The sequence below is a fragment of the Schistocerca cancellata genome, chromosome 1, assembly GCF_023864275.1.
Source record: "Schistocerca cancellata isolate TAMUIC-IGC-003103 chromosome 1, iqSchCanc2.1, whole genome shotgun sequence".
NCBI classification, from domain to species: Eukaryota; Metazoa; Arthropoda; class Insecta; order Orthoptera; family Acrididae; genus Schistocerca; species Schistocerca cancellata.
Window position 1 is genome coordinate 1,050,653,978 of NC_064626.1, and position 21,467 is coordinate 1,050,675,444.

Sequence of the window (21,467 nt, forward strand, 5' to 3'; positions counted from 1 at the left end):
GTGTTGAGTTTCTAAAAGCAGTATATATAATATATACTTGGATTCTCTGTTATATATTACTTTGAACATCGTGTATAGTTCTGCCACTGGGCACAAGAGAAATTACGGAACGACGACAGATTTTTTGCACGCGTTCTATTTATCAACGAAGCGTCATTCACCAACAGAGAATCCAAGTACGAATTTCCATAGATTTGGCTTTCAAAGTACTTTCATAATGAAATAATCCCCTTTTAACACCATTGAATTATTCTTCAATATATAGAGTGGTCCACTGATAGCGACCGCGCCAAATATCTCACGAAATAAGCATCAAACGAAAAAACTACAAAGAACGAAACTCGTCTAGCTTGAAGGGGGAAACCAGATGGCGCTATGGTTGGCCCGCTAGATGACGCTGCCATAGGTCAAACAGATATCAACTGCGTTTTTTTAAATAGTAACCCCAATTTTTTATTACATATTCGTGTAGTACGTAAAGAAATATGAATGTTTTAGTTGGACCACTTTTTTCGCTTTGTGATAGATGGCGCTGTAATAGTCACAAACGTATAAGTACGTGGTATCACGTAACATTCCGCCAGTGCGGACGGTATTTGCTTCGTGATACATTACCCGTGTTAAAATGGACTGTTTACCAATTGCGGAGAAGGTCGATATCGTGTTGATGTATGGCCATTGTGATCAAAATGTCCAACGGGCGTGTGCTATGTATGCTGCTCGGTGTCTTGGACGACATCATACAAGTGTCCGGACCGTTCGCAGGATAGATACTTTTTTTTACGGAAACAGGAAGTGTTCATCCGCATGTGAAACGTCAACCACGACCTGCAACAAATGATGATGCCCAAGTAGGTGTCTTAGTTGCTATCGCGGCTATTCCGCACATCAGTAGCAGACTAATTTCGCGAGAATCAGGAATCTCAAAAACGTCGGTGATGAGAATGCTACAGCAACATCGATTGCATCCGTACCATATTTATATGCACCAGGAATTGCATGGCGACGACTTTTAACATCGTGTACAGTTCTGCCACTGGTCACAAGAGAAATTACGGAACGAGGACAGATTTTTTGCACGCGTTCTATTCAGCGACGAAGCGTCATTCACCAACAGCGGTAACGTAAACCGGCATAATATGCACTACTGGGCAACGGAAAATCCACGATGGCTGCAACATGTGGAAAATTAGCGACCTTGGCGGGTTAATGTACGGTGCGGCATTATGGGAGGAAGGATAATTGGCCTTCATTTTATCGATGACAATCTAAATGGTACAGCGTATGCTGATTTCCTACGTAATGTTCTTCCGATGTTGCTAAAAGATGTTTCACTGCATGACAGAATGGCGATGTACTTCCAACATGATGGATGTCTGGGACATAGCTCGCGTGCGGTTGAAGCGGTATTGAATCGCATAATTCATGACAGGTGGATTGGTCGTCGAAGCACCATACCATGGCCCGCACGTTCACCGGATGTGACGTCCCCGGATTTCTTTCTGTGGGAAAAGTTGAAGGATATTTGCTATCGTGATCGACCGACAGCGCCTGACAACATGCGTCAGTGCATTGACAATGCATGTGCGAACATTACGGAAGGCGAACTACTCGCTGTTGAGAGGAATGTCGTTAAAAGTAATGCCAAATGCATTGAGGTTGACTGACATAATTTTGATCATTTATTGCATTAATGTGGTATTTACATGTAATCACGCTGTAACAGCATGCGTTCTCAGAAATGATAAGTTCACAAAGGTACATGTATCACACTGAACAACCGAAATAAAATGTTCAAACGTACCTATGTTCTGCATTTTAATTTAAAAAACTCACCTGTTACCAACTGTTCATCTAAAATTGTGAGCCATATGTTTGTGACTATTACAGCGCCATCTATCACAAAGCGAAAAATGTGGTCCAACTAAAACATTCATAGTTCTTTACGTGTTACACGAATAAGTAATAAAAATGGGGGTTCTTATTTAACAGAACGCAGTTGATATCCATTCGACGTAAGGCAGCGCCATCTAACGGGCCAGCCATAGCGCCATCTGGTTTCCTCCTTCAAGCTAGACAAGTTTCGTTCTTCGTAGTTTTTTCGTTTGACGTTTTTTTTGTGAGATATTTGGCCCGGTCACGATCAATGGAATACCCTGTATGTATTGAACAGCGAAGCCAAGTACATATTTTCATAGATTTGGCTTTCAAAGTACTTTCATAATGAAATAATCCCCTTTTAACACCATTGAATTTCCAAAAACACTGAAACACGTAATTTTTATTTCTAATCGAGAAGCCAAATACAAAGTTGTAAGAGGTCCATGAATATGAAATTTATTGCTAGTGCACTGGAACAGTTGTAACTGCGATGGATTGCTCATGCGCTGCCTGCGATATGTGAGCTACAATAGAATTGCAGACCAGAGACCAGTGTCGACTGCAGTAGGAGCAGTGTCGGCTGAAGCAGTAGTAGTAGTAGTAGTAGTAGTCGTAGCTTGCAGTCGGGAGGTTGGGCCGGTCGTGGAGACTGATGGCGGTGCCTGAGTGATGTAGTTTAAGGTAAAACCAAGAATACTATTCATAGCCGCGCGCATATGTAATCTGTAACAACTGATTTTGTATTATTGTTATATAAGTTCCCATGTAAATTTTTTTAAAAATCTTTTAATAACAATCTTTCTTATAAAATTAACTTTTGACAATCAGTCATCTGAATGTAAAGATTTTACTAATTTCTCCTATCCATGGTCATCCCTATTATCGTAAAGAAATATCAGTTGTTTCTTTTAATACCTAATAAATCTAGTGGCCAGCATTGCACTGGGCTGTGCCAGAAAAATTCCTTATAGGAGCAGATATATACGCGTTATCCGGCGTCTTCTTTAAGGTAAGAATTTTCAATTTGTTCAGAATGATCTTTCAGGGCCATGGCGCATCACTGCTGACGTCCAAAATTTACCGGTTTAAATTCACAGTCAGTTAATGATTGAAAGGTTATATGTGAGCCACAATTTTATTGAGAGGTTAGTCACATTTTGTTATTCCGAGGTTACGGAAGTAAACTGTTGGGAGGTTACACTAGATGTGAATATTATAATTATTTTTTATGTTGGGTGGTTACAATTGTCGACAGCCGGCCAGGATCGTATTTTTTTGTGAATTTCTGAGAAGTTGTCAGTTATATATCTGCTCTTATTTACCTAATGTTAAATGTAGTTTGCATCTGGCACAACGCATTTACTAATTTGTCTCTCCTTCTTTCACAGATCATCGGCAATTTATTGCTCTTTGTTGTTATTGTATTTGTTCCATTTTCCTTTGTCTTTGTTTGATTTTGTGCCTACCTTTGACTTGTGAAAATGCCGCGAAAAACTGCTAACAGTACATCGCGATGCGCAATGAGTGAAAAAGCCGACTTGAATAATTTGACTGATAATACTACCGACACTCAGTATCCTAATGATAATCCTACAGTTACAGATAGTCAGTGCGTGCCGACCTCCAGTAATGATTCTAATCTAAATGATGAGCAAACAAATTCAATTATGTCCACACTAAATTTAACAATTGATGACACGGCACGTTCCGCTACCATGAACGCTGCCCAGTTTGACACACCTGATTTGCAAAATTTACACAGTGAACAGATAAATGTTTCTAACAAGGTTGAACAATATACTCAAAATACGTCAAGAGTTATTTGCTTCCGATGTAGTGACCAACAGTGTACATCCAATTAGCAAACCTTTTCAGGAATCAAACAATGACCAAACGGTTACGTGACAATTGCAGATACACCATCACACAGCACAGAGAATAGAGTCGCTAATTTTGGCATGGACCAAGTTATGGCTGTGTTGCTACAACCTAATGAAAATCTCAAGCAGTCGAATGAAAAACAAGACAACAATTATAAACAACTTAATGAAAAACTCAAACAGTCAAATGAGAAACAAGACAACAATTATAAACAACTTAATGAAAATCTCAAACAGTTGAATAAAAAAACACGACAACCTTAATGAATCGAACAAACAACTTAGTGAATCGATTACAGCCATTTCTGCGCGGTGTCATGATACTAAAGAACAATTACGTGAGGAAATTAAGGCTTTTGCTAGGAATAGTAGTGAAGAAATTAGACCTGTTACACAAGAATTACGTAATACACATGCAGCCACAACCAAATTACTTAGAGACGAAATCAGTGCAGTCGCTAAAAAATGTTCAGAAAACGCAACACAGTTACGCGCCAAGTTTAAATTAATGTCAGCAGAACTTTCACGCACTCTGGATGCGAAAGTCGACAAGAAATTAGAACAACAGAACAGCCAAATTGACGAACGTTTTAATCACCAGCTACAAAACAGTGAAATGCGTTACCGTAAATTCATACAGGAACAGAACAAAGTAAAGGAACAAGTCATGGAAACAATTACTGCACAGAGACAGGAAGACAAGCGCAAGTTGTTTACGAAAGCAAAAAAATACGTAGACAACAACATTGCTGCAATATCAGACGAAATTAATACTATCAAACAGTTGAACACAGAATTGCATGGTGAAATCTCCGAACTTAAAACAAAAACAGACAGTAATGTTCAGACTTTGGAAAATAATTACACAGAAGATTTTCAGACAGTGACCAGACGTTAAGAAACTGAACAAAACTACACGCAAAATGCAAAAACAAATTAATGCTAGTGACACTAAAAATGACTATCCTGTTAAAGCACTGACTGAAAAATTTGATGAGCTGGCTAGTCGTGTTGACGTTATCGAAAATAACAATGACACCAAATCAGACGATACGTCACCAGTTTGGAACACCCGAATTCCAAAACACGCAGCAGACAATCAGTGAGATAGGTTCGTCCAGTAACACATTACGTAGAAAATTGTCATCTTTACAGCAAGAAGTGACAGAAATGAAAAATGTTTCAGCCTCTAACAGGTCACAGCATATGCCACATTCTGAACATTTGTCATATTCACACAGCCAGTATAACTTAGATAATTTATAGAGAGTACGTGACTTAGATTCCGAGCAGACACAGACAAACAGATTATCATGCAATCCTGAACCTGCTCAGACATTCAGAGACGATAATTTTGATTACAAACACTTTCTATCCGTTAGCAAATTTAAAGTATTTAAAAATGATTGCACACAGATTCACCCTTTGTATTGGATACAACAATTTACTTTTGCATTTCCACCAACTTGGCCCATAACACACAAACTTGAAATTATTTTCAGTTTTTTGGAAGGCGAACCGGCAACTCGTATGAGACCGATCGCGAGACAATGTTACTCGATAGAAAAATTTAAGGATGATTTTCTGTCGGCGTATTGGTCGAAGACGACACAGCGCGGAATCAAGGATCAGTTAATTAGCTTACCGAATTATGAGAACTCAAATTTTCCCACTTTCACACAGTTTTTTGAACACACGGTACAGCAAAACCAATGTTTATGTGAGCCGTTCAGTGAGTCAGCTCTAATCCAATTATGTATTTCGAAAATACCACGATCGTTAAGAGTGTCACTTTTAACAGGACAGCAGAAAGATAGTATTTCGGCGTTTAGAGATCTGCTACAGCTTTTGGAAATTCAGCAATCAGACAATTCCTTCATAAGCAAAAATTTTTCACATCATAACCAAGGCCAACAAGCGTACAGCAATTGCGAGCAGCCACGCTATTTTAATAGCAAAGGTGACAGACGCTCTAGGAACGACAACCACCAGAACTTTAATACCAGAAAAAATTTTAATTATCAGTATCGCCAAAATTATCAGCAACGGCAAACACGTTTTGGCAACAATAGAGGCTTTTCCACACAACAGCAACAAAACCAGCCAGTTGGCATACCTAACCAACAATGTGGTTTGCAAGGTCAACCAACCTTCAATGTTTCGCCGCCTACACTTATAACGTCGGCTCCACCAAATAGTAACGCACAGCAACAAGACAATCACTACGTACAGAAGGCACATCATTTCAACTCCTATCGCAACGCGCCGTATAGTAATGACTACCATGATAAACGTAAAAGTAATGAGTACAGTTTTCAGCGCACGTATAATAGCAGCAGGTTTTATCAACAGCAGAATCATCCACAACCACAGATTATCATGAATGAACCAGACAGTCGATATCATCCCCAACCTAATACGTCAGGACGAAATAACGGAACAGTACAAACAGTCGAAATGCCACAGCATCCTCCTGCAAATAACAGCGCGTCAGAAAGGATTTGACTAGATATAGTACATGTTGCATCTTCCAGCAACGTAAGCAACACTTTTGAAACACAGAATCTTGTTCATGAAAATGTTATTACTTTTGACGACATCCGAGACACACTTTTACATGAAAAACCAGTTATATAAAAACCATTTCCCACCCAGTTATTGAAGTAAAGGTAGGGTCATCCACATTTTCAGCAGTAATCGATTCTGGATCACCTGTGTCAGTTAAAAATGAAGAGACTTTCAACGAATGTAACAAAGAGAACACCTATCCCACGTTACCATTAGGCAAAACTAAAGTAAAAGGAACAGTATCTGGCAAAGGAGTAGATGTAAAATTACAGACACACTTATAATTTTGTATTGCAGGTCACACGCTCCACACAAATTTTTGGATTGCTCCTTTATTGACAACAGACATTAGTTTAGGTACGAATTTTTTGGTGCAACATGACGCAGTTATTGACTTTCAAAATTCCTATTTAATGTTAAAGGATGAAAATTTACAACTGGCATTAGAATTTCAGCGAGCTTTATCTGCAGAAGAACAAGCAATTAATCGAACAGAGGTCATTTCCGCATCACGTAACATAGACTGTCATTCCACATTGTTCACAGATACTTATGTACACAGCTACAATACACCACACGAAGCCAACTATGGTGTTATGCAAATGATTTCTGATAAAGTAAAACAGAGCAGTGCAAATACAGGTGACGAACGTACTCAACTACGCAAAATTCTTTTACAGCAAGCTCCAGTTTTTGACAGCTGGTACTATGTCCGGTTTTATGTATGAATTTCAAGTTAAACAGCATGGCACATTTAAAGCTAAACATTATCCTATTCCTTATATCCACCGAGAACAAGTTAAGAAAGAATTGCAAGCTAAGCTTGACCAAGGAATTTTTGAACCGGCAGTTAGTCCGTACTTTAACCCATTCCACATTGTTACGAAAAAGGATGGCTCACTTCGCCTCATACTTGATTCGGGTCATGTCAACGACATTATTAATGAAACAGATCGCCCACAGACACTTGAAGAACTTCTACAGAAATTTCATGGTACTACTATTTATTCCACATTAGATTTAAAATCGGGATTTTGGCAAATTCAGCTCCATCCGAACTGCAGAAAGTACACAGCAATTCTCTGTTTTGGTGATTGTTATCAATTGCGCAAATTACCGTTCGGCATAACAATTTCTTCAGCAGCATTTATTTGCGGTTTGAATACTATACTTCCGACAGAACTTAAAGACAGAATCACAACGTATGTAGACGACATCCTTATCGCAGAAGCTAACTGGTCTGAACACTATTTGATTCTTGAACAACTGTTGCAAACTTTTCGTGCACAAGGACTTAAGTTAATCTTAGCAAATCACACTTTGGCAAAACTTCCATAAAATTTCTTGGACATGTAATTTCAGCAGAAGGCATTGCGCCTGACCCAGAAAAATTTCAAACTTTACGTGACATTATTGTTCCAACGACCAAAAAACAACTACGCAGCTTCCTGAGGTTAATTAACTTTTTCCGTAAATTTATTCATTACTCTGCTTTAGACACCCCTAGATTATGCCAGTTGACGGGTAAAAACGCTATTTGGTCCTGGGATAGCCAAGCACAGTCAGAACTTGTTAATCTGAAATATGCCTTGTTGAAAGCACCACTTATCACACCCAGATCCTAGTAGAAATTTTTCTATTGCCACCGACAGTTCTAACACCGCTCTAGGCGTACGCGTTTTTCAGGAAATTGAAGAAGACGGTGCTACAGTAATTAAAAACATCGTCTTTGCAAGTCGCATTCTGTCATCTGTTGAACGCAGTTATTCTGTTACAGAATTTGAAACATTATATATTATATGGGCATTTACCAAATTTAGACTTTTCTTTATGGAAGACATACGACCGCATATACAGATCATAGAGCTATACAGTTTTTACTTTCCGCTAAATTTACACATGACAGGCTAAGCAGATGGAAGCTTTATTTACAGGAATTTAATTTTACAATTGTTCACATTCCCGGTACACAAAATATTGTAGCAGACGCACTATATCGTTCTCTCAGCAACAATCAGGAAGACACCGCAACCGAGTTCTGCCAAGTAAATTTTAGTCTCATGTATATTAAACAAGTTGCTTTTGAAAATGTCATTTCGTCGTCATTACGAGACATAGCACAAGAGCAGAGCAAAGACGACGTATGGAAAGAGATTAAACTCCTTTGGCAAGATAGAAATAACGTTACCATTAGAAACCATTATACTGCACACAACAACATTCTGTTTTGTCGCTCTCACCCTGACAGCAACAACTGGTTATTATGCATTCCTGACCAGCTTGTTAACAAATTAATTTGGTATACTCATTTAAGTTAGGTGCATTATCGAGCCAGAAACTGTTTTCTTGTACTGAGACAGAACCGTTATTTTGCCGACATGGAGAAACGTATTCGACGAGTTTCAGCGTCATGTAAAATTTGCCAGAAAGATAAATCAGACACGACTTCACATATTCCTCCGTTACATCCCATTGTACCCATTAAATTGAGACATATGGCAGCTGCAGACATTTTTGGACCGATTCCTAGATCTAATAGAGGTTTTTGTTACATATTTGTTCCTGTTGAACTCACTTCGAAACTTGGTACCTTCACTCCGTTACGCAAAGCATTTTCTATTTCATGTAGGGTATGTATTGAAAGTAATTTCCGACAATGGACCACAATTTCGATCGATATATGGACACATATGTTACGAGCTAGAAACATTTCTCCGATCTATAAATCCAGGTATCACCCTTCTTTGAACCCTTCTGAACGATTGATGAAATGAATTGGCAAACTATGTAGAATATCTCGTCGACTACGCCACCATGAAATAAGTGACATTGCTCTCGACAACATCAAACGTGCTGCAGAACGCCGGAGAAGACAGGAAAAACAGGTTTGTACAGGCCGTGAATTTCACATAGGACAGAATATTTTAGCATGCACACACTATTTACCCAACAGAGGAAAAAGTAGATGCAGTAAATTTGAACTTCTATACGCTGGTCCATATAGAATTCGCAGCATTCCTCACCCCAATGTGGTACAAGTCGAAACTTTGAGAACCAGAAAAACCAAGGCAATCACCAGATTTCCAATATTAAACCCTTTATTGAATGCACATATTGCATGATATATCACACTGTAATGCCATTTCCAGATACTTATATTGCAAGATGGCAAGAACTATGCCCCTTACATGAAGTCATTAAAGATCACCTAACTCATGTTGAGCGAACAGTAGGGCTGAACAAAAATGACTGACAAGGCACAATGCATCTTGTAGAGGGTATAGTATGGACGTATGGGAATAATTAATCTCGGGTGATGGTTTTAAAGTATTTCACACGACATGAAAACTTTGTGGAAACACGTCGATTTACTAGAGGGTAGTTTACCCCAGGGAAGTACTCAGAACTGACTGTGGCCGCCAGGGCAGCGGCTAAGGGAAGCGACAATAGGCAGCTTAGGGCGACTCAAGCTCTGAGAAAGCGGTAACGCGGCGCGGCCTCCAGCCGTCTTAAGATAAGTGACAGTGAGTGCGTAGTTGACCCCGACTCCATGCTGGCGTACTGGGAAACAGACGGAGAACTTTACGCCTGTTGATAAATGTTCGTCGTCCCGTTTTCTGTGAAACATGCGAGAAAGCCGCGCAAAGCTATGGTGGAGCGGTCAACAGAGGTCAAAATATGCGTGTTCGTGACTATAGCAACTTCACGGTGAATTCATGGTCCGCAGAGCCTGAAGTAAATCAGGTAAAGAGCGACAGCATGAAATACACCGGCCTCCGATGGGAACGTAGGACCAACGAATTTGAAGTACTCTCCTGGGAGTCAGAATTCTGGAAAAATTGGTTTTTGTGCAGACGCTAACCTTGATGGGTGGCCTGGGAGGAGCGAAATAGCAGAAGTTGAGAGGAAGGGAAATTTTGTGGGAATTTGTTCACTTCCCAGAGCAGGCATTGGTCGGCGCTGGGAAGCGACGCATAATTAACGCGACTTGTGCTGCAATTGGCGTAAGTGATTTTGCTGGAGGGGAAACCGAGGCGAAGAGCAGAGTGTGAGAAGTCTTCATAGAGGTCTTCCATTCTCAGCTTGCCTAGAATGCGGGTGTGGCGTTCTTTACTCAGCTTGCCTGCGAAAGAGTGAGCGAGCATCTCTGCAGTTTAGGACTTAGCAAATGGAACGATTGAGCTTGAAGATAGAAAGTTTTGATTCAGCTATATACTGAGCAAGATAGCTAGGAGTGAATAGACTAGCGAGGCCTTGCAGCACCACGAGGTCGGCTGACGTCCACACAACGACGCCGCTCCGCCACGTTGTATTTGGTGATATTGTGCCCGCTCTAACCACTGATTAATTGGTTGGATCACATCGGCAAAGTTTCCACGAGGATTTCATGGGCTGTGTACTGTAGAATTGTTTTCGCACTTCGCATTACTCCTGGGTCAGTGGATAGGAATTACTTTTGAGTTATCGAGCTTTACTCCACGCAAACGCAATTTATTACCACTGCCTGGTAGGAGAGTCATGTAATGTGATGACTGAAGGTCGTGAGTTAAAATAAATTTGTGATAATCGACTGCATCTGTTTTCAATCAAGTAATTGAAATCCCAAGTCACTTTCTTAATTAATTTTATGTTCAACATTTGCGTCTGGTGTTCAATAGCTGCATATAACATCAATGTGCACCCCTTTATAATTAAAAGTGATGAATTCTGAATCAATTAATGTCAACACTGCCACCACAGTTCAATCAGGAGTCACAGGGCCTTATTACTTTCTTTGCGTTATGCGATATTGCAGCATTTTTGTACTCTCTGTTGATCTGTTAGTCAATTAGCTGGGGTGAACACACGCCAAAACCAGATAAGTGACGGGTGGGGTGTTACAATATGACTACTTAGTGAAGATGATTATATTTTTCTTGGCAAGTGCCTTGCAATGTAAGGTTAGCAGGTCGCTTTTCTTGTTGTTATACCTCAGACTGTGCACATTTTTCATTTTTTTGATGTATATATATGATGGTTTCCCTATCGAAAGTAGAATTTTCTCTGAATGCACTGTGAAATCTTTAAGATATAACAAACACCAGTTGACTTTGACATTCTGCCTTATGATATCCCAATATCTTGACTGTTCTACATTTTTTGCTACTAAATAATGCTATTGTGTGTACATTTTTGCACTTGAAAATTGTCTATGGTTTTGATCTAATACGTTTTCTGTCGTGCTATGCTGTATGCTTAGTCATATCACTAGAAACAAGTTTTCATTTAATAGGTATATGATTTAAATGCAAGATATTAATCCATATTCATCATTTTCAGAAAGCAATACCGTGTAAAATAAATAAATTAAACAACCACAGAGGTTTACTATGAAATGTAAATTTTACCATCAGAATGAAAGAAAAAAGATGCAATACTTTCTCATGAAACGTAAATGGATTGGAATTAACAAGCATTAACAAGAATGTACTATACACACTGTATAATAGTAGTCTTGACTAATTATTTTTCTTTCAGAATATGAGGCGATTGTGGCAGGCTGTCAGACCAACTACACATGTTAATTTTAGTGATGAAATATGCTAGAAGTAAGAAACTCTATAATATATCTAATAATGAATGATAATGAATAGTTGTATGAAGAATATGATAATATAAATAATGAATAATGAAGTATCTATTTTTTGCAGATGATAATAAATGACGAATAGTTATATGCAGAATGTGGTTATATGAAGAATGAAGTTTTTCTTTGCAGATTATGATAATGGTGAAATTTATATATTTTCTATTAGTTAAGAGGTGCTATGTTGTTATTTAAGTATTTGTTGCAGTTCTTTTTGACAGTATGTCATATGTTACATAGTATAATGACTGAATGGTTTTGGGAAGACAGCTATAGTACATACATATTAAGTACACGTTTCAGTACCTGTTAATTCGAAGTTTTCTACTTTTCAGCATAATATGAATACATTTCTTCACTCAGATTAATAATCCACTTTGTATTTTTTTCCAGGAGAAGCTTTTTATGACATAAAAATGATTTCTGAAATACGTCGTTATGTTATATGCTACAGGCAATTAGTTATAGAACCTGTTCTAGTACTTTATTTTACCCAGTTGTCCCTATCATTTATGAATGCGATCACATATACTCTAGTTGTTTCATAACCTTGCTACAGCTGACTCATGATGACTGATGTTGATAATCCTTATCTCCAGCTATAAATCAGAAGCAAATATTTTAATGCCCCAGCAATTGACTACTGATCCCAATGCAATGAATTGCTAGCACAAAAAAATTATTACTAGCCCCAACTACCAGTATGTAACTAAATAATGCTACCAGTTTAAGATATATTTCTAGTCATAAATATATTGCATATTTTTCTGATGTATTAATTCCATTATGTCTATGTATTATTGGCCTAAACATCTTGAGTACTAGTTACAATGACTTACATTTTAAATATGTCTTACATCACTTGTATGATATCAAATATAGTCACTAGCAGCTTGTTGCTACAGGCAATAACTTCTGTTTTGAATAATGACTTCTGAATAACGCATAAAAATTATTTGTAACTGGCTACCGAGTGCCAATAATTACTGTAATGAGATGACTTATGGATAATGTTTTGCAATACACCATAAATAATATGCCAATAATTACTGAAATGAGATGACGTACGAATAATGTTTTGACTTATGAATAACGTTTTGTAATACTGCATGCCAATAATATATATAATGAGATGACTTATGAATAATGTTCTGTAATACTCCATATATACAACGTAAATGCTTTGTAACTAGCCAATGAGTGCCAATAATTATTGTAATGAGATGACTTCGGAATAATGTTCTATAATACTACATAAATGGTTTGTAACTGGCCAATGAGTGCCAATAGTTACTGTAATGAGATGACTTATGAATGATGTTCTGTGATACTCTGTACATACCACATAAATGCTTTGTAACTAACCAATGAGTGCCAATAATTACTGCAATGTGATGACTTATAAATAATGTTTTGTAATACTCGTACATACTACATAAATGCTTTGTAACTAGCCAATGCGTGCCAATAATTATTCAAATCTGATGATCCACTAGTGTAATTCTAGCATAAGACGTAATGTATCCTTCACCTTCTGACCTAATTACCACCAATTTTTTTGCACTAATTCTACATTGATGTTAGAGTACGGATTCCACAAGAATGTGGTGTTGACATATCAAGCTGTCCACCACCTTGAACGACAGAGATGTTATTATGGACCTACTGTTTGATGTACCTAATGTACTACCAAAATGATAACATACAATATTAATAAAACATTTCAGTATCTTGGCTACACTGATAAATACTTCAGGGAAAAGAACTTCAGATTGTCTCACTTGGTGTTGTGGTTCTGTGGAAAGATATGAACTTTTAGTGCAGCTATGTGCAACCCACTGTGCTACAACCATGATGCTATCCTTCCCTTTCCTTTCCTAGTTCTTGCAAAAATGCTGAAGACTTATACAGTGCGTGTACACTTTATGTCATGAATGATTGTCAAAAGTTATCCTTATAAGAAAGATTATTATTAAAACATTAAAAAAAACATTTACATGGGACTTGATATAATAGTAGTACAAAATCAATTGCTACAAATTACATATACGAGTGGCTGCTTTTACCTTATACTACTGTAAGTAGGCTGTTTATGTTTTCTTATTGGCAACGTTACGTAGCGCTCTATATGAAAATCACTGGCTGTGCTGTGTGCAGTCTGTGGCTAGTTTGCATTGTTGTCTGCCATTGTAGTGTTGGGCAGTGGCAGCTGGATGTGAACAGTGTGTAGCATTGCGCAGTTGGAGGTCAGCCGCCAGCAGTGGTGGATGTGGGGAGAGAGATGGCGGAGTTTTGTAATTTGTCATGAACTGCTATATATATTATGACCATTAAGGTAAATACATTGTTTGTTCTCTGTTAATATCTTTCATTTGCTAACTATCCCTATCAGTAGTTAGTGCCTTCCGTAGTTTGAATCTTTTATTTAGCTGGCAGTAGTGGCGCTCGCTGTATTGCAGTAGTTCGAGTAATGAAGATTTTTGTGAGGTAAGTGATTTCTGAAAGGTATAGTTTAATGTTACTCAGGGCCATTCTTTTGCAGGGATCTTTGATAGTCAGATTGCGTGGCGCTAAAAAATATTGTGTGTCAGTTTAAGTTCAGTCTTGTATAATTGTTCTAAGGGGACGTTTCATATGTCGACCCTTAGCTGAGGATACTTCACTGGAATCTTCTGATTTTTTCCTGTAGTTTGTGTAATTAGTGTAGCTTTCGTTTATTGCTAGCGCGTAATTGTAGAGAAAATCTCCTTTGTAGTTGCAGTCTTTCATTGTTGTACAGTAAAACAGTTGTGGCATGCATGTAGATTTGCACCAAGTATTTCGTAGCTGCAATTAACTAGATATTATTTTCAGTGCTATGTTAATGTGTTCCCCTATTTTTTCTCTTCAAATTGTGTTTTTCTGTGTTATCGTGTGAAATATTGTGACAATAATGGCGTGTGAAAAACGTAATACTATGCTCCAAAGTAAACTGAGAAATGACAGTGAAGACGAAAGCAGTGTGTTAGCGCCACCGAGTAATGAATTAACTAATGTTCAAAGTAGTAATTTGGTAATTGTACGTAGTGAAATGGAGCGGGCTGCAAACAATGGCGTAGGCAGTGAAACAATTAGTGAACAGGGAAGCATTATCGATCGATCGGTCGGCAACAGCTCGCCTCAGGAATCGGGAATGACAGAACACAATATTGCAAATACTGTAGACTCAGGTTTTGGGTTCTCATCGTTTTCTCAAATGAGTCAAGACACATTTTCTGCTTGGCAAAATGTGAATGTTGCCGGTGCAAATTCACTGCCGAATAGCACTGAGGAACATGTTTCAGACACCAGTGCATTGTTATTACAATTAATGCAACAAATGGGACAAAAACTTCAAAAGTTAGACACAATGGAACAAAATCTTCAAAAGTTAGACACAATGGAACAAAATCAGAGACAAACACAGCAAAAGTTAAACACAATGGAACAAAATCTTCAAAAGTTAGACACAATGGAACAAAATCTACAAAAGTTAGACACAATGGAACAAAATCTTCGGAAGTTAGACATCACACTTGAACAAACACGTGAAGATTTAACTACTGAGTTACATAACATTGAATCGAAATGTCAAAAAGTCTGTAATGATGTAAAAACACAAATTTGTGAGCATTTTCAACCTATTTTTTGCGGCATGAAAATGCATTACAGAATCACGAAGCAGCCATAAAAGAACTGCAAACCATTGTTCATGAAAATCATGAGACCTTGTGGGCTAAAATTGACTCAGTTGCATCTACCGTTTCGGTTACGCAACTTGTAAAAACTCAGGAAAACTTAAAGGACACAGTAGATTCGATTTCAACACAAATGGACACTCTGAAACTTGGTTCAGAAAAACACACTGAGGAAATGTGTTCACTATCGGAGAAAGTAGCCGAACTTTCGGATCAGGTCACTAACTTATCTGCAAAGGTAGATGATGATCTGAATGACACAAGACCTGTAGCCATCACTGACACAGAAGAGTGCGAACAAATTAGGAAACTGAAACAAAATCTGAATCAAATTAATACGCAATACAAAAGAGAAATGCGGGAAGTACAAGATCAGGTGGCACAAGTAACACAAAAATTTCATATTTCAGAGGACACTCGCGCTCCAACATGGGAAGAGGAACTTAGAAATACGGAAAAGCCACAAAATAATAACACAGGGCATTTCGGAAATTATGGAAGAAATTGGCAAGGTGCACGGAATTTTGAGATGGAACCGCCGACACGACGTAACAATGACCGATATGCTACTCGCCGACACGATGATTTTGACTATAAGCTGTTCATTACTACACGTAAATTCAAAACATTTAAGAATTCTGCCAACGACATTCATCCACAAGCGTGGCTCCATCAATTCTCTCATTGTTTTCCTCCCAACTGGTCATTGGAGCACAGGTTAGAATTTATGTGTGGCTAATTAGAGAATGAACCAGCTGTAAGAATGCGATCGGTCATTCACGATTGTCACAGTGAAGGAGAATTTTATCATGCCTTCCTCTCTGCATATTGGTCTCAAACTACACAAGACCGAGTAAAACATAGCATCATAATGATGAAACATTTCGAACAATCTGAATTTTCCAGTCTTATGAAATATTTTGAAGACATGTTGCATAAGAATCAGTATCTTTCAAACCCATACAGCCCCTCAGAACTCATTTGCATTTGCTTAATCAAACTGCCTGAACATTTACGACATATTATTTTAGCAGGACATTGCAAAGACGACATTGAAGCTTTTCAGGGACTGTTACAAGAACTGGAAATTGACACTGACAATCGCAGAACGCGAAAACAGGAGTACAACAATTACAGGTCACATCTGTCTCATTTCCGCGATGACAGAAATAATAACTGGATGCGACAAGGCTATTCTCACAACACAAATCGTGACCAAAACAGACACCACCCGTATGACAACCGTTGGCAGAGTAGTAATAATTACAGGGAAAGATCACCTCTCCGCGGTAATGACTATCACAGAGACAATCAGAGAAACAGACAATATGGGAACCAAAACAATTATTATTACGGGAGACAGAATAACTTAAGACGCAACAGTTCAGCTCACAGTTACGATTCAGGGAGAAATTCTCCACCACTTAACCGACAAGAAAGAAACTACAGGAACTACCGACATGACGACAAACGATGTGATCGTAACGACACACCTGAATTGCATCAGAACTGGCGGGATTTAAACATGGCAGGGCCCTCTCGGCAAGGCGAATTTGTGAAAGTTAGGCCTCCTAATCCCAATAACGATGCGCGCCAACAAAGAAACAGACAATGACTCGCACCGCAGGCAGCCACTTGCGCCCGCTGGCTCAGGGAAAAATAACATTGACGCTAACCTTGAGCAAAATTCCAGTATTCTTTACGGACGAATACCACATGATAATTGCATTCAAGTTGAAACTCTGCGTACTAGGAAGAGTAAAGGATTGCACCACATTTCACATGTAAAACCGTTTATTGAAAGATAATCTGCTTTTTAACTTAGTCTTTGCCATAAAATTTTTCATTTTACATTACTAGTATGCTTTGTCAGACTTAGAATCTGTTAATATACAACAATGTTTGAAGTTAAATATCCAGTCAAGAACCAAGAGAACTTATTTAAACAGAAATTACGAATGCATTGTTATTGAGAACAGATGACACAGTGTTATTGTGTGTGTACATTCTTGCTTGTTAGTTACACGATTACGTAACGACTATAAGACTTACATGCTTAGAACATATACTGGTACTGCTAATGAGATTTTAATGCAACATTTTGGTTTACTTGAAAATACATTCTGGATTTAAAGTACTTTCTGTGAGATACCAGATGAGACAGTGGTTAGTTTATGTGACAGCTACATGATTATATCACGACGCTACTAATGAGTGACAATTTACAATGTTGCTTTTGCGGTGTATCTATTTTATATCTGCACAGTTTTTCTGTATTATTCTGGAAAGTAAAACATGTTTTAGTAGTAACTTTTGTGGTATAGCTACAATGAGACAACCTTTTCCGTAGCACAACAATACGTCACAGTACAGTAATTTCGTCATCACAACAATAAGCGTAATAACTAAGATATCTATACGCAAAGCATTTCACTTTTGTTTATCATGAGGTAAGTACATTGACTTCTGCAGAACTTAGCTTTCGGAGGACAATAACTACGACACTTCCACAGAGATTATCTTACAACAAGACGCACAGTTTAGCGCTACAGTACACGTATTTGAGTGATTAATTTTGTACTTAAAACATTTATTTTTTAAAGCTATTTGAAGTCCAATGATACAAAAGTTTTCCGTGATACATTTCATTCCATTGCTGTAATTTGTAACACCTGAGGGTATAATTACATTAATCCTCAGGGGGGTACACTCCTACTTTGTGTACCATGTGTTTGGCAAGCACAAGGAGCCCTAGCTAATATGGTATTTGTTTATACAACGTTACACATCGGTACCATATTCCTCTAAAACAGAATTACACAGCTATCTGATCATTTAACTAAGTGACCACATTTTTTTTATTACGTCATTGACACATGTTTACGCAATTACAGAGTTGGATTACTTCACACTTACGAAATTGTAATTTGTCTGTACTTTGTGAACTGTTCATATTTTTTTGGACCCATTGTGATATTATAAGAGTTTTGAATGATATATTTGGTATGGGATCACGATTTTTAAAGTACGTTTGAGGCAGATGACACTTTTGACATGAGCAGAGAATTTTTTTTAGGTTTTGAAATTATTGGAGGAAGCTACGACGATTTTGAGAGTTGACTGAGGTCTTATGATATTATTACGACGACGATGTGTATTATGCTGCTGAGATATGTTTATGATCAATAAGCTGATGCTGTATGAGGAATTTGATTATGCTACGTATTTATTATGATGAAATATTCAAGAAATGTCTACGAATATGTATACGTGTTATAAAGCAAATGAATAATAGGTAGTGATTATGACTCTGATTTGTGGAAGAGGATGTTGGAAACCGAGAATCGTACTTTAAGAGTTATGAAATGTGTGTAAATGCGTGAATGTATCACAATGCTGACAAAAAATTTTTTGCTCACTGTTATATTCATACGATTTTGTTTCTACACATTTGTAACGTAAATTTTCGACCTGTGAAATTTTCATATGAGACTGTCACTGTAGCGGAAACTGGTGTCGTAATTATTTCCGTAAGAAAGTTAAGTGACCACCTGCATGTAATGCGTCGTGGGCACCCAGCTGGGCGACAGTCGCCTGGAAAAAAAGCCATTAGCGTGTGCCCCTTTCAGAGGTACAGGTGGAGAAAAAAAAAGGGAGGCCATTATCCTCACTATTGACGTTCCTTTGTAGAAAGCATCGCAAAAACGACATGATCGAACTTGAAAACATATGATTACACTGTGGAGCTCTTAATTTATGATATTTACTGAAATGCCTAATGAAATGACGAGAAATAGTTGAGAGATTTTTCTACTAACTTATGAAATGCCTCATGACTACTGAATGATGTTCTTATGCTTTACTTTGTACATAGTTGATTATTTCATTTGATATCTGGTTTCCAGCTGTCTTGCAGCATTGGTTTCATAAAATAAAATTAAATGCATTTGCTAATGTGAACACTTTCTGTCAACAGATCTATTAAATAATTATTTTATGACCCACATTCTTCGAAAAAGGAGCTCTTGGAATGGAAAGAACAATAAGAAGGGACTAATAACAGTAACTGCATGTATCATTTTCTTTTCGAGTACTTGGTAATTTTTTGTAGAATTAGTTTTTTGTGGTGCACCACTTTAATTACATAGACATTAAGATGTGAATATACATTTCCCTTGTCTGCATTGTTGTCTTTAGTGTAATGTTTTTTTTTGCTTGAGCTATGTCATGTTTAGATATAAGTTATTTCTGCTGCTGTTTGCCAGGCATAGTGTTACTGAATTTGACTTGGTGTTACTCTTCTAAGCTAGTTTTACGACTGATTTATTTTTCTTGTTTGCTGCACAGTGCCTTATATTAGTTGTAATTTATGCTGCTTGCTTTGCGTTTTGTATTTTTTATCATTGCTGTTTGTGTTAATTGTTTTTTGCTGCTGCATTGCCTCGTCCCTTAGTTTAGCATCTGAGCTCAGTAGATTTAAGTTAGATTAAGAGGGGATAGACTATATAAGAGAATGAGTTGCGATGAATTGGAAGAAATGCATTGAGAAGTTATACAAAATAAGTACAGAAAACAGGTTTAGGTAGGATTTTCTTGGAGATAAATGATGAGGTAAGAAATGTGTGAACATATAAATACAGAAAGCATGCTTAGATAGAATTTTTTTGGTGGAAACAAAGGATGAAATAAGAGGAAAGATATATGGAATGAAGTTTTGGGGTGGACTGCAGTACCAAATGTTACACTGAAAACAAACCCTGTTCTTTCCTTTTGTGTTATCCCACTATGTGTTTGTGTACCCTTGTGTATTTGTTTTCTTCCTGACTCTGTGTAGTTTCATAGATTTTTCCTTCTTCTAATACTAAGCTACATTCACTATGATAAGGAATACTGTTATCCTCAAATATAATTGGCATTAATAATATGTTATTTACCTTGTAAATATGCTTAGACATTATTTATTCTGTTTTATTTTAATGCTCATGTGTAAAGTTGATGTTTCAAAAGTTATTCTGATCTTTATGTATTTAATCATGTCATAATTTCTGTAACACTGATGTATATGTTTATTTCTATTCTGTTGTAAAGCCTGTACTACAGATGTTATCTGTATTGTTATGTTCTTTAATGATGTATTTTGTACCTTTGTAATTGTATTATTATGTTATAAAATTGTAATTGACACCAGTTCATCAAATTAAGTAACTTGTAAGCATTCATTTCACTGCACACATTCTGTTGGTCATAATAATGCACAATATGTGAGAAGTTGGGACTGTTAGTGTTTGCACATGTGTTAATAATTCAGCAAGGGACTGAATAACAGCATTGCTGGTTCTAAGGACAATTCCAAAAACTTCGTGTGTGTACAAGTGGTGGTTTATGGACTTGCTATATTATCTGCAAGACTTCTAAGGACAATTCCAAAAACTTTGTGCGTGCACAAGTGGTGGTTTATGGACTTGCTATCTTCTCTGCAAGACCCTTCGATGGTGATTGTGCACCTGCACAGTCGCAGCAGATGGCTGCTGACCATCATCTCTACAAGGACTACAGTGGGTCTACACCTTTGCTGACTCACCAATACCATTATTTCTACAAGGACTGCAGTGGGTCTGCACCTCTGGTGGCCCACCAACACCACAATCTCTACAAGGACTACAGTGGGTCTACACCTTTGATGACCCACCAATACAATTATTTCTACAAGGACTATAGTGGGTCTGCACCTCTGGTGGTCCACCAATACCATAATCTCTACCAGGACTACAGTGGGTCTGCTCTGCGATGACCTAC

The 21,467-nt window shown here is 37.7% G+C and overlaps 1 protein-coding gene across 1 annotated transcript in view; it reads right to left on the reverse strand.

Annotated features, from left to right (window-relative positions):
• The window catches only part of LOC126125798 (short transient receptor potential channel 4-like), a 282,592-nt gene that overhangs the window by 206,385 nt on the left and 54,740 nt on the right, over positions 1-21,467 (reverse strand). The gene's annotated exons all lie outside the window — the stretch shown is intronic.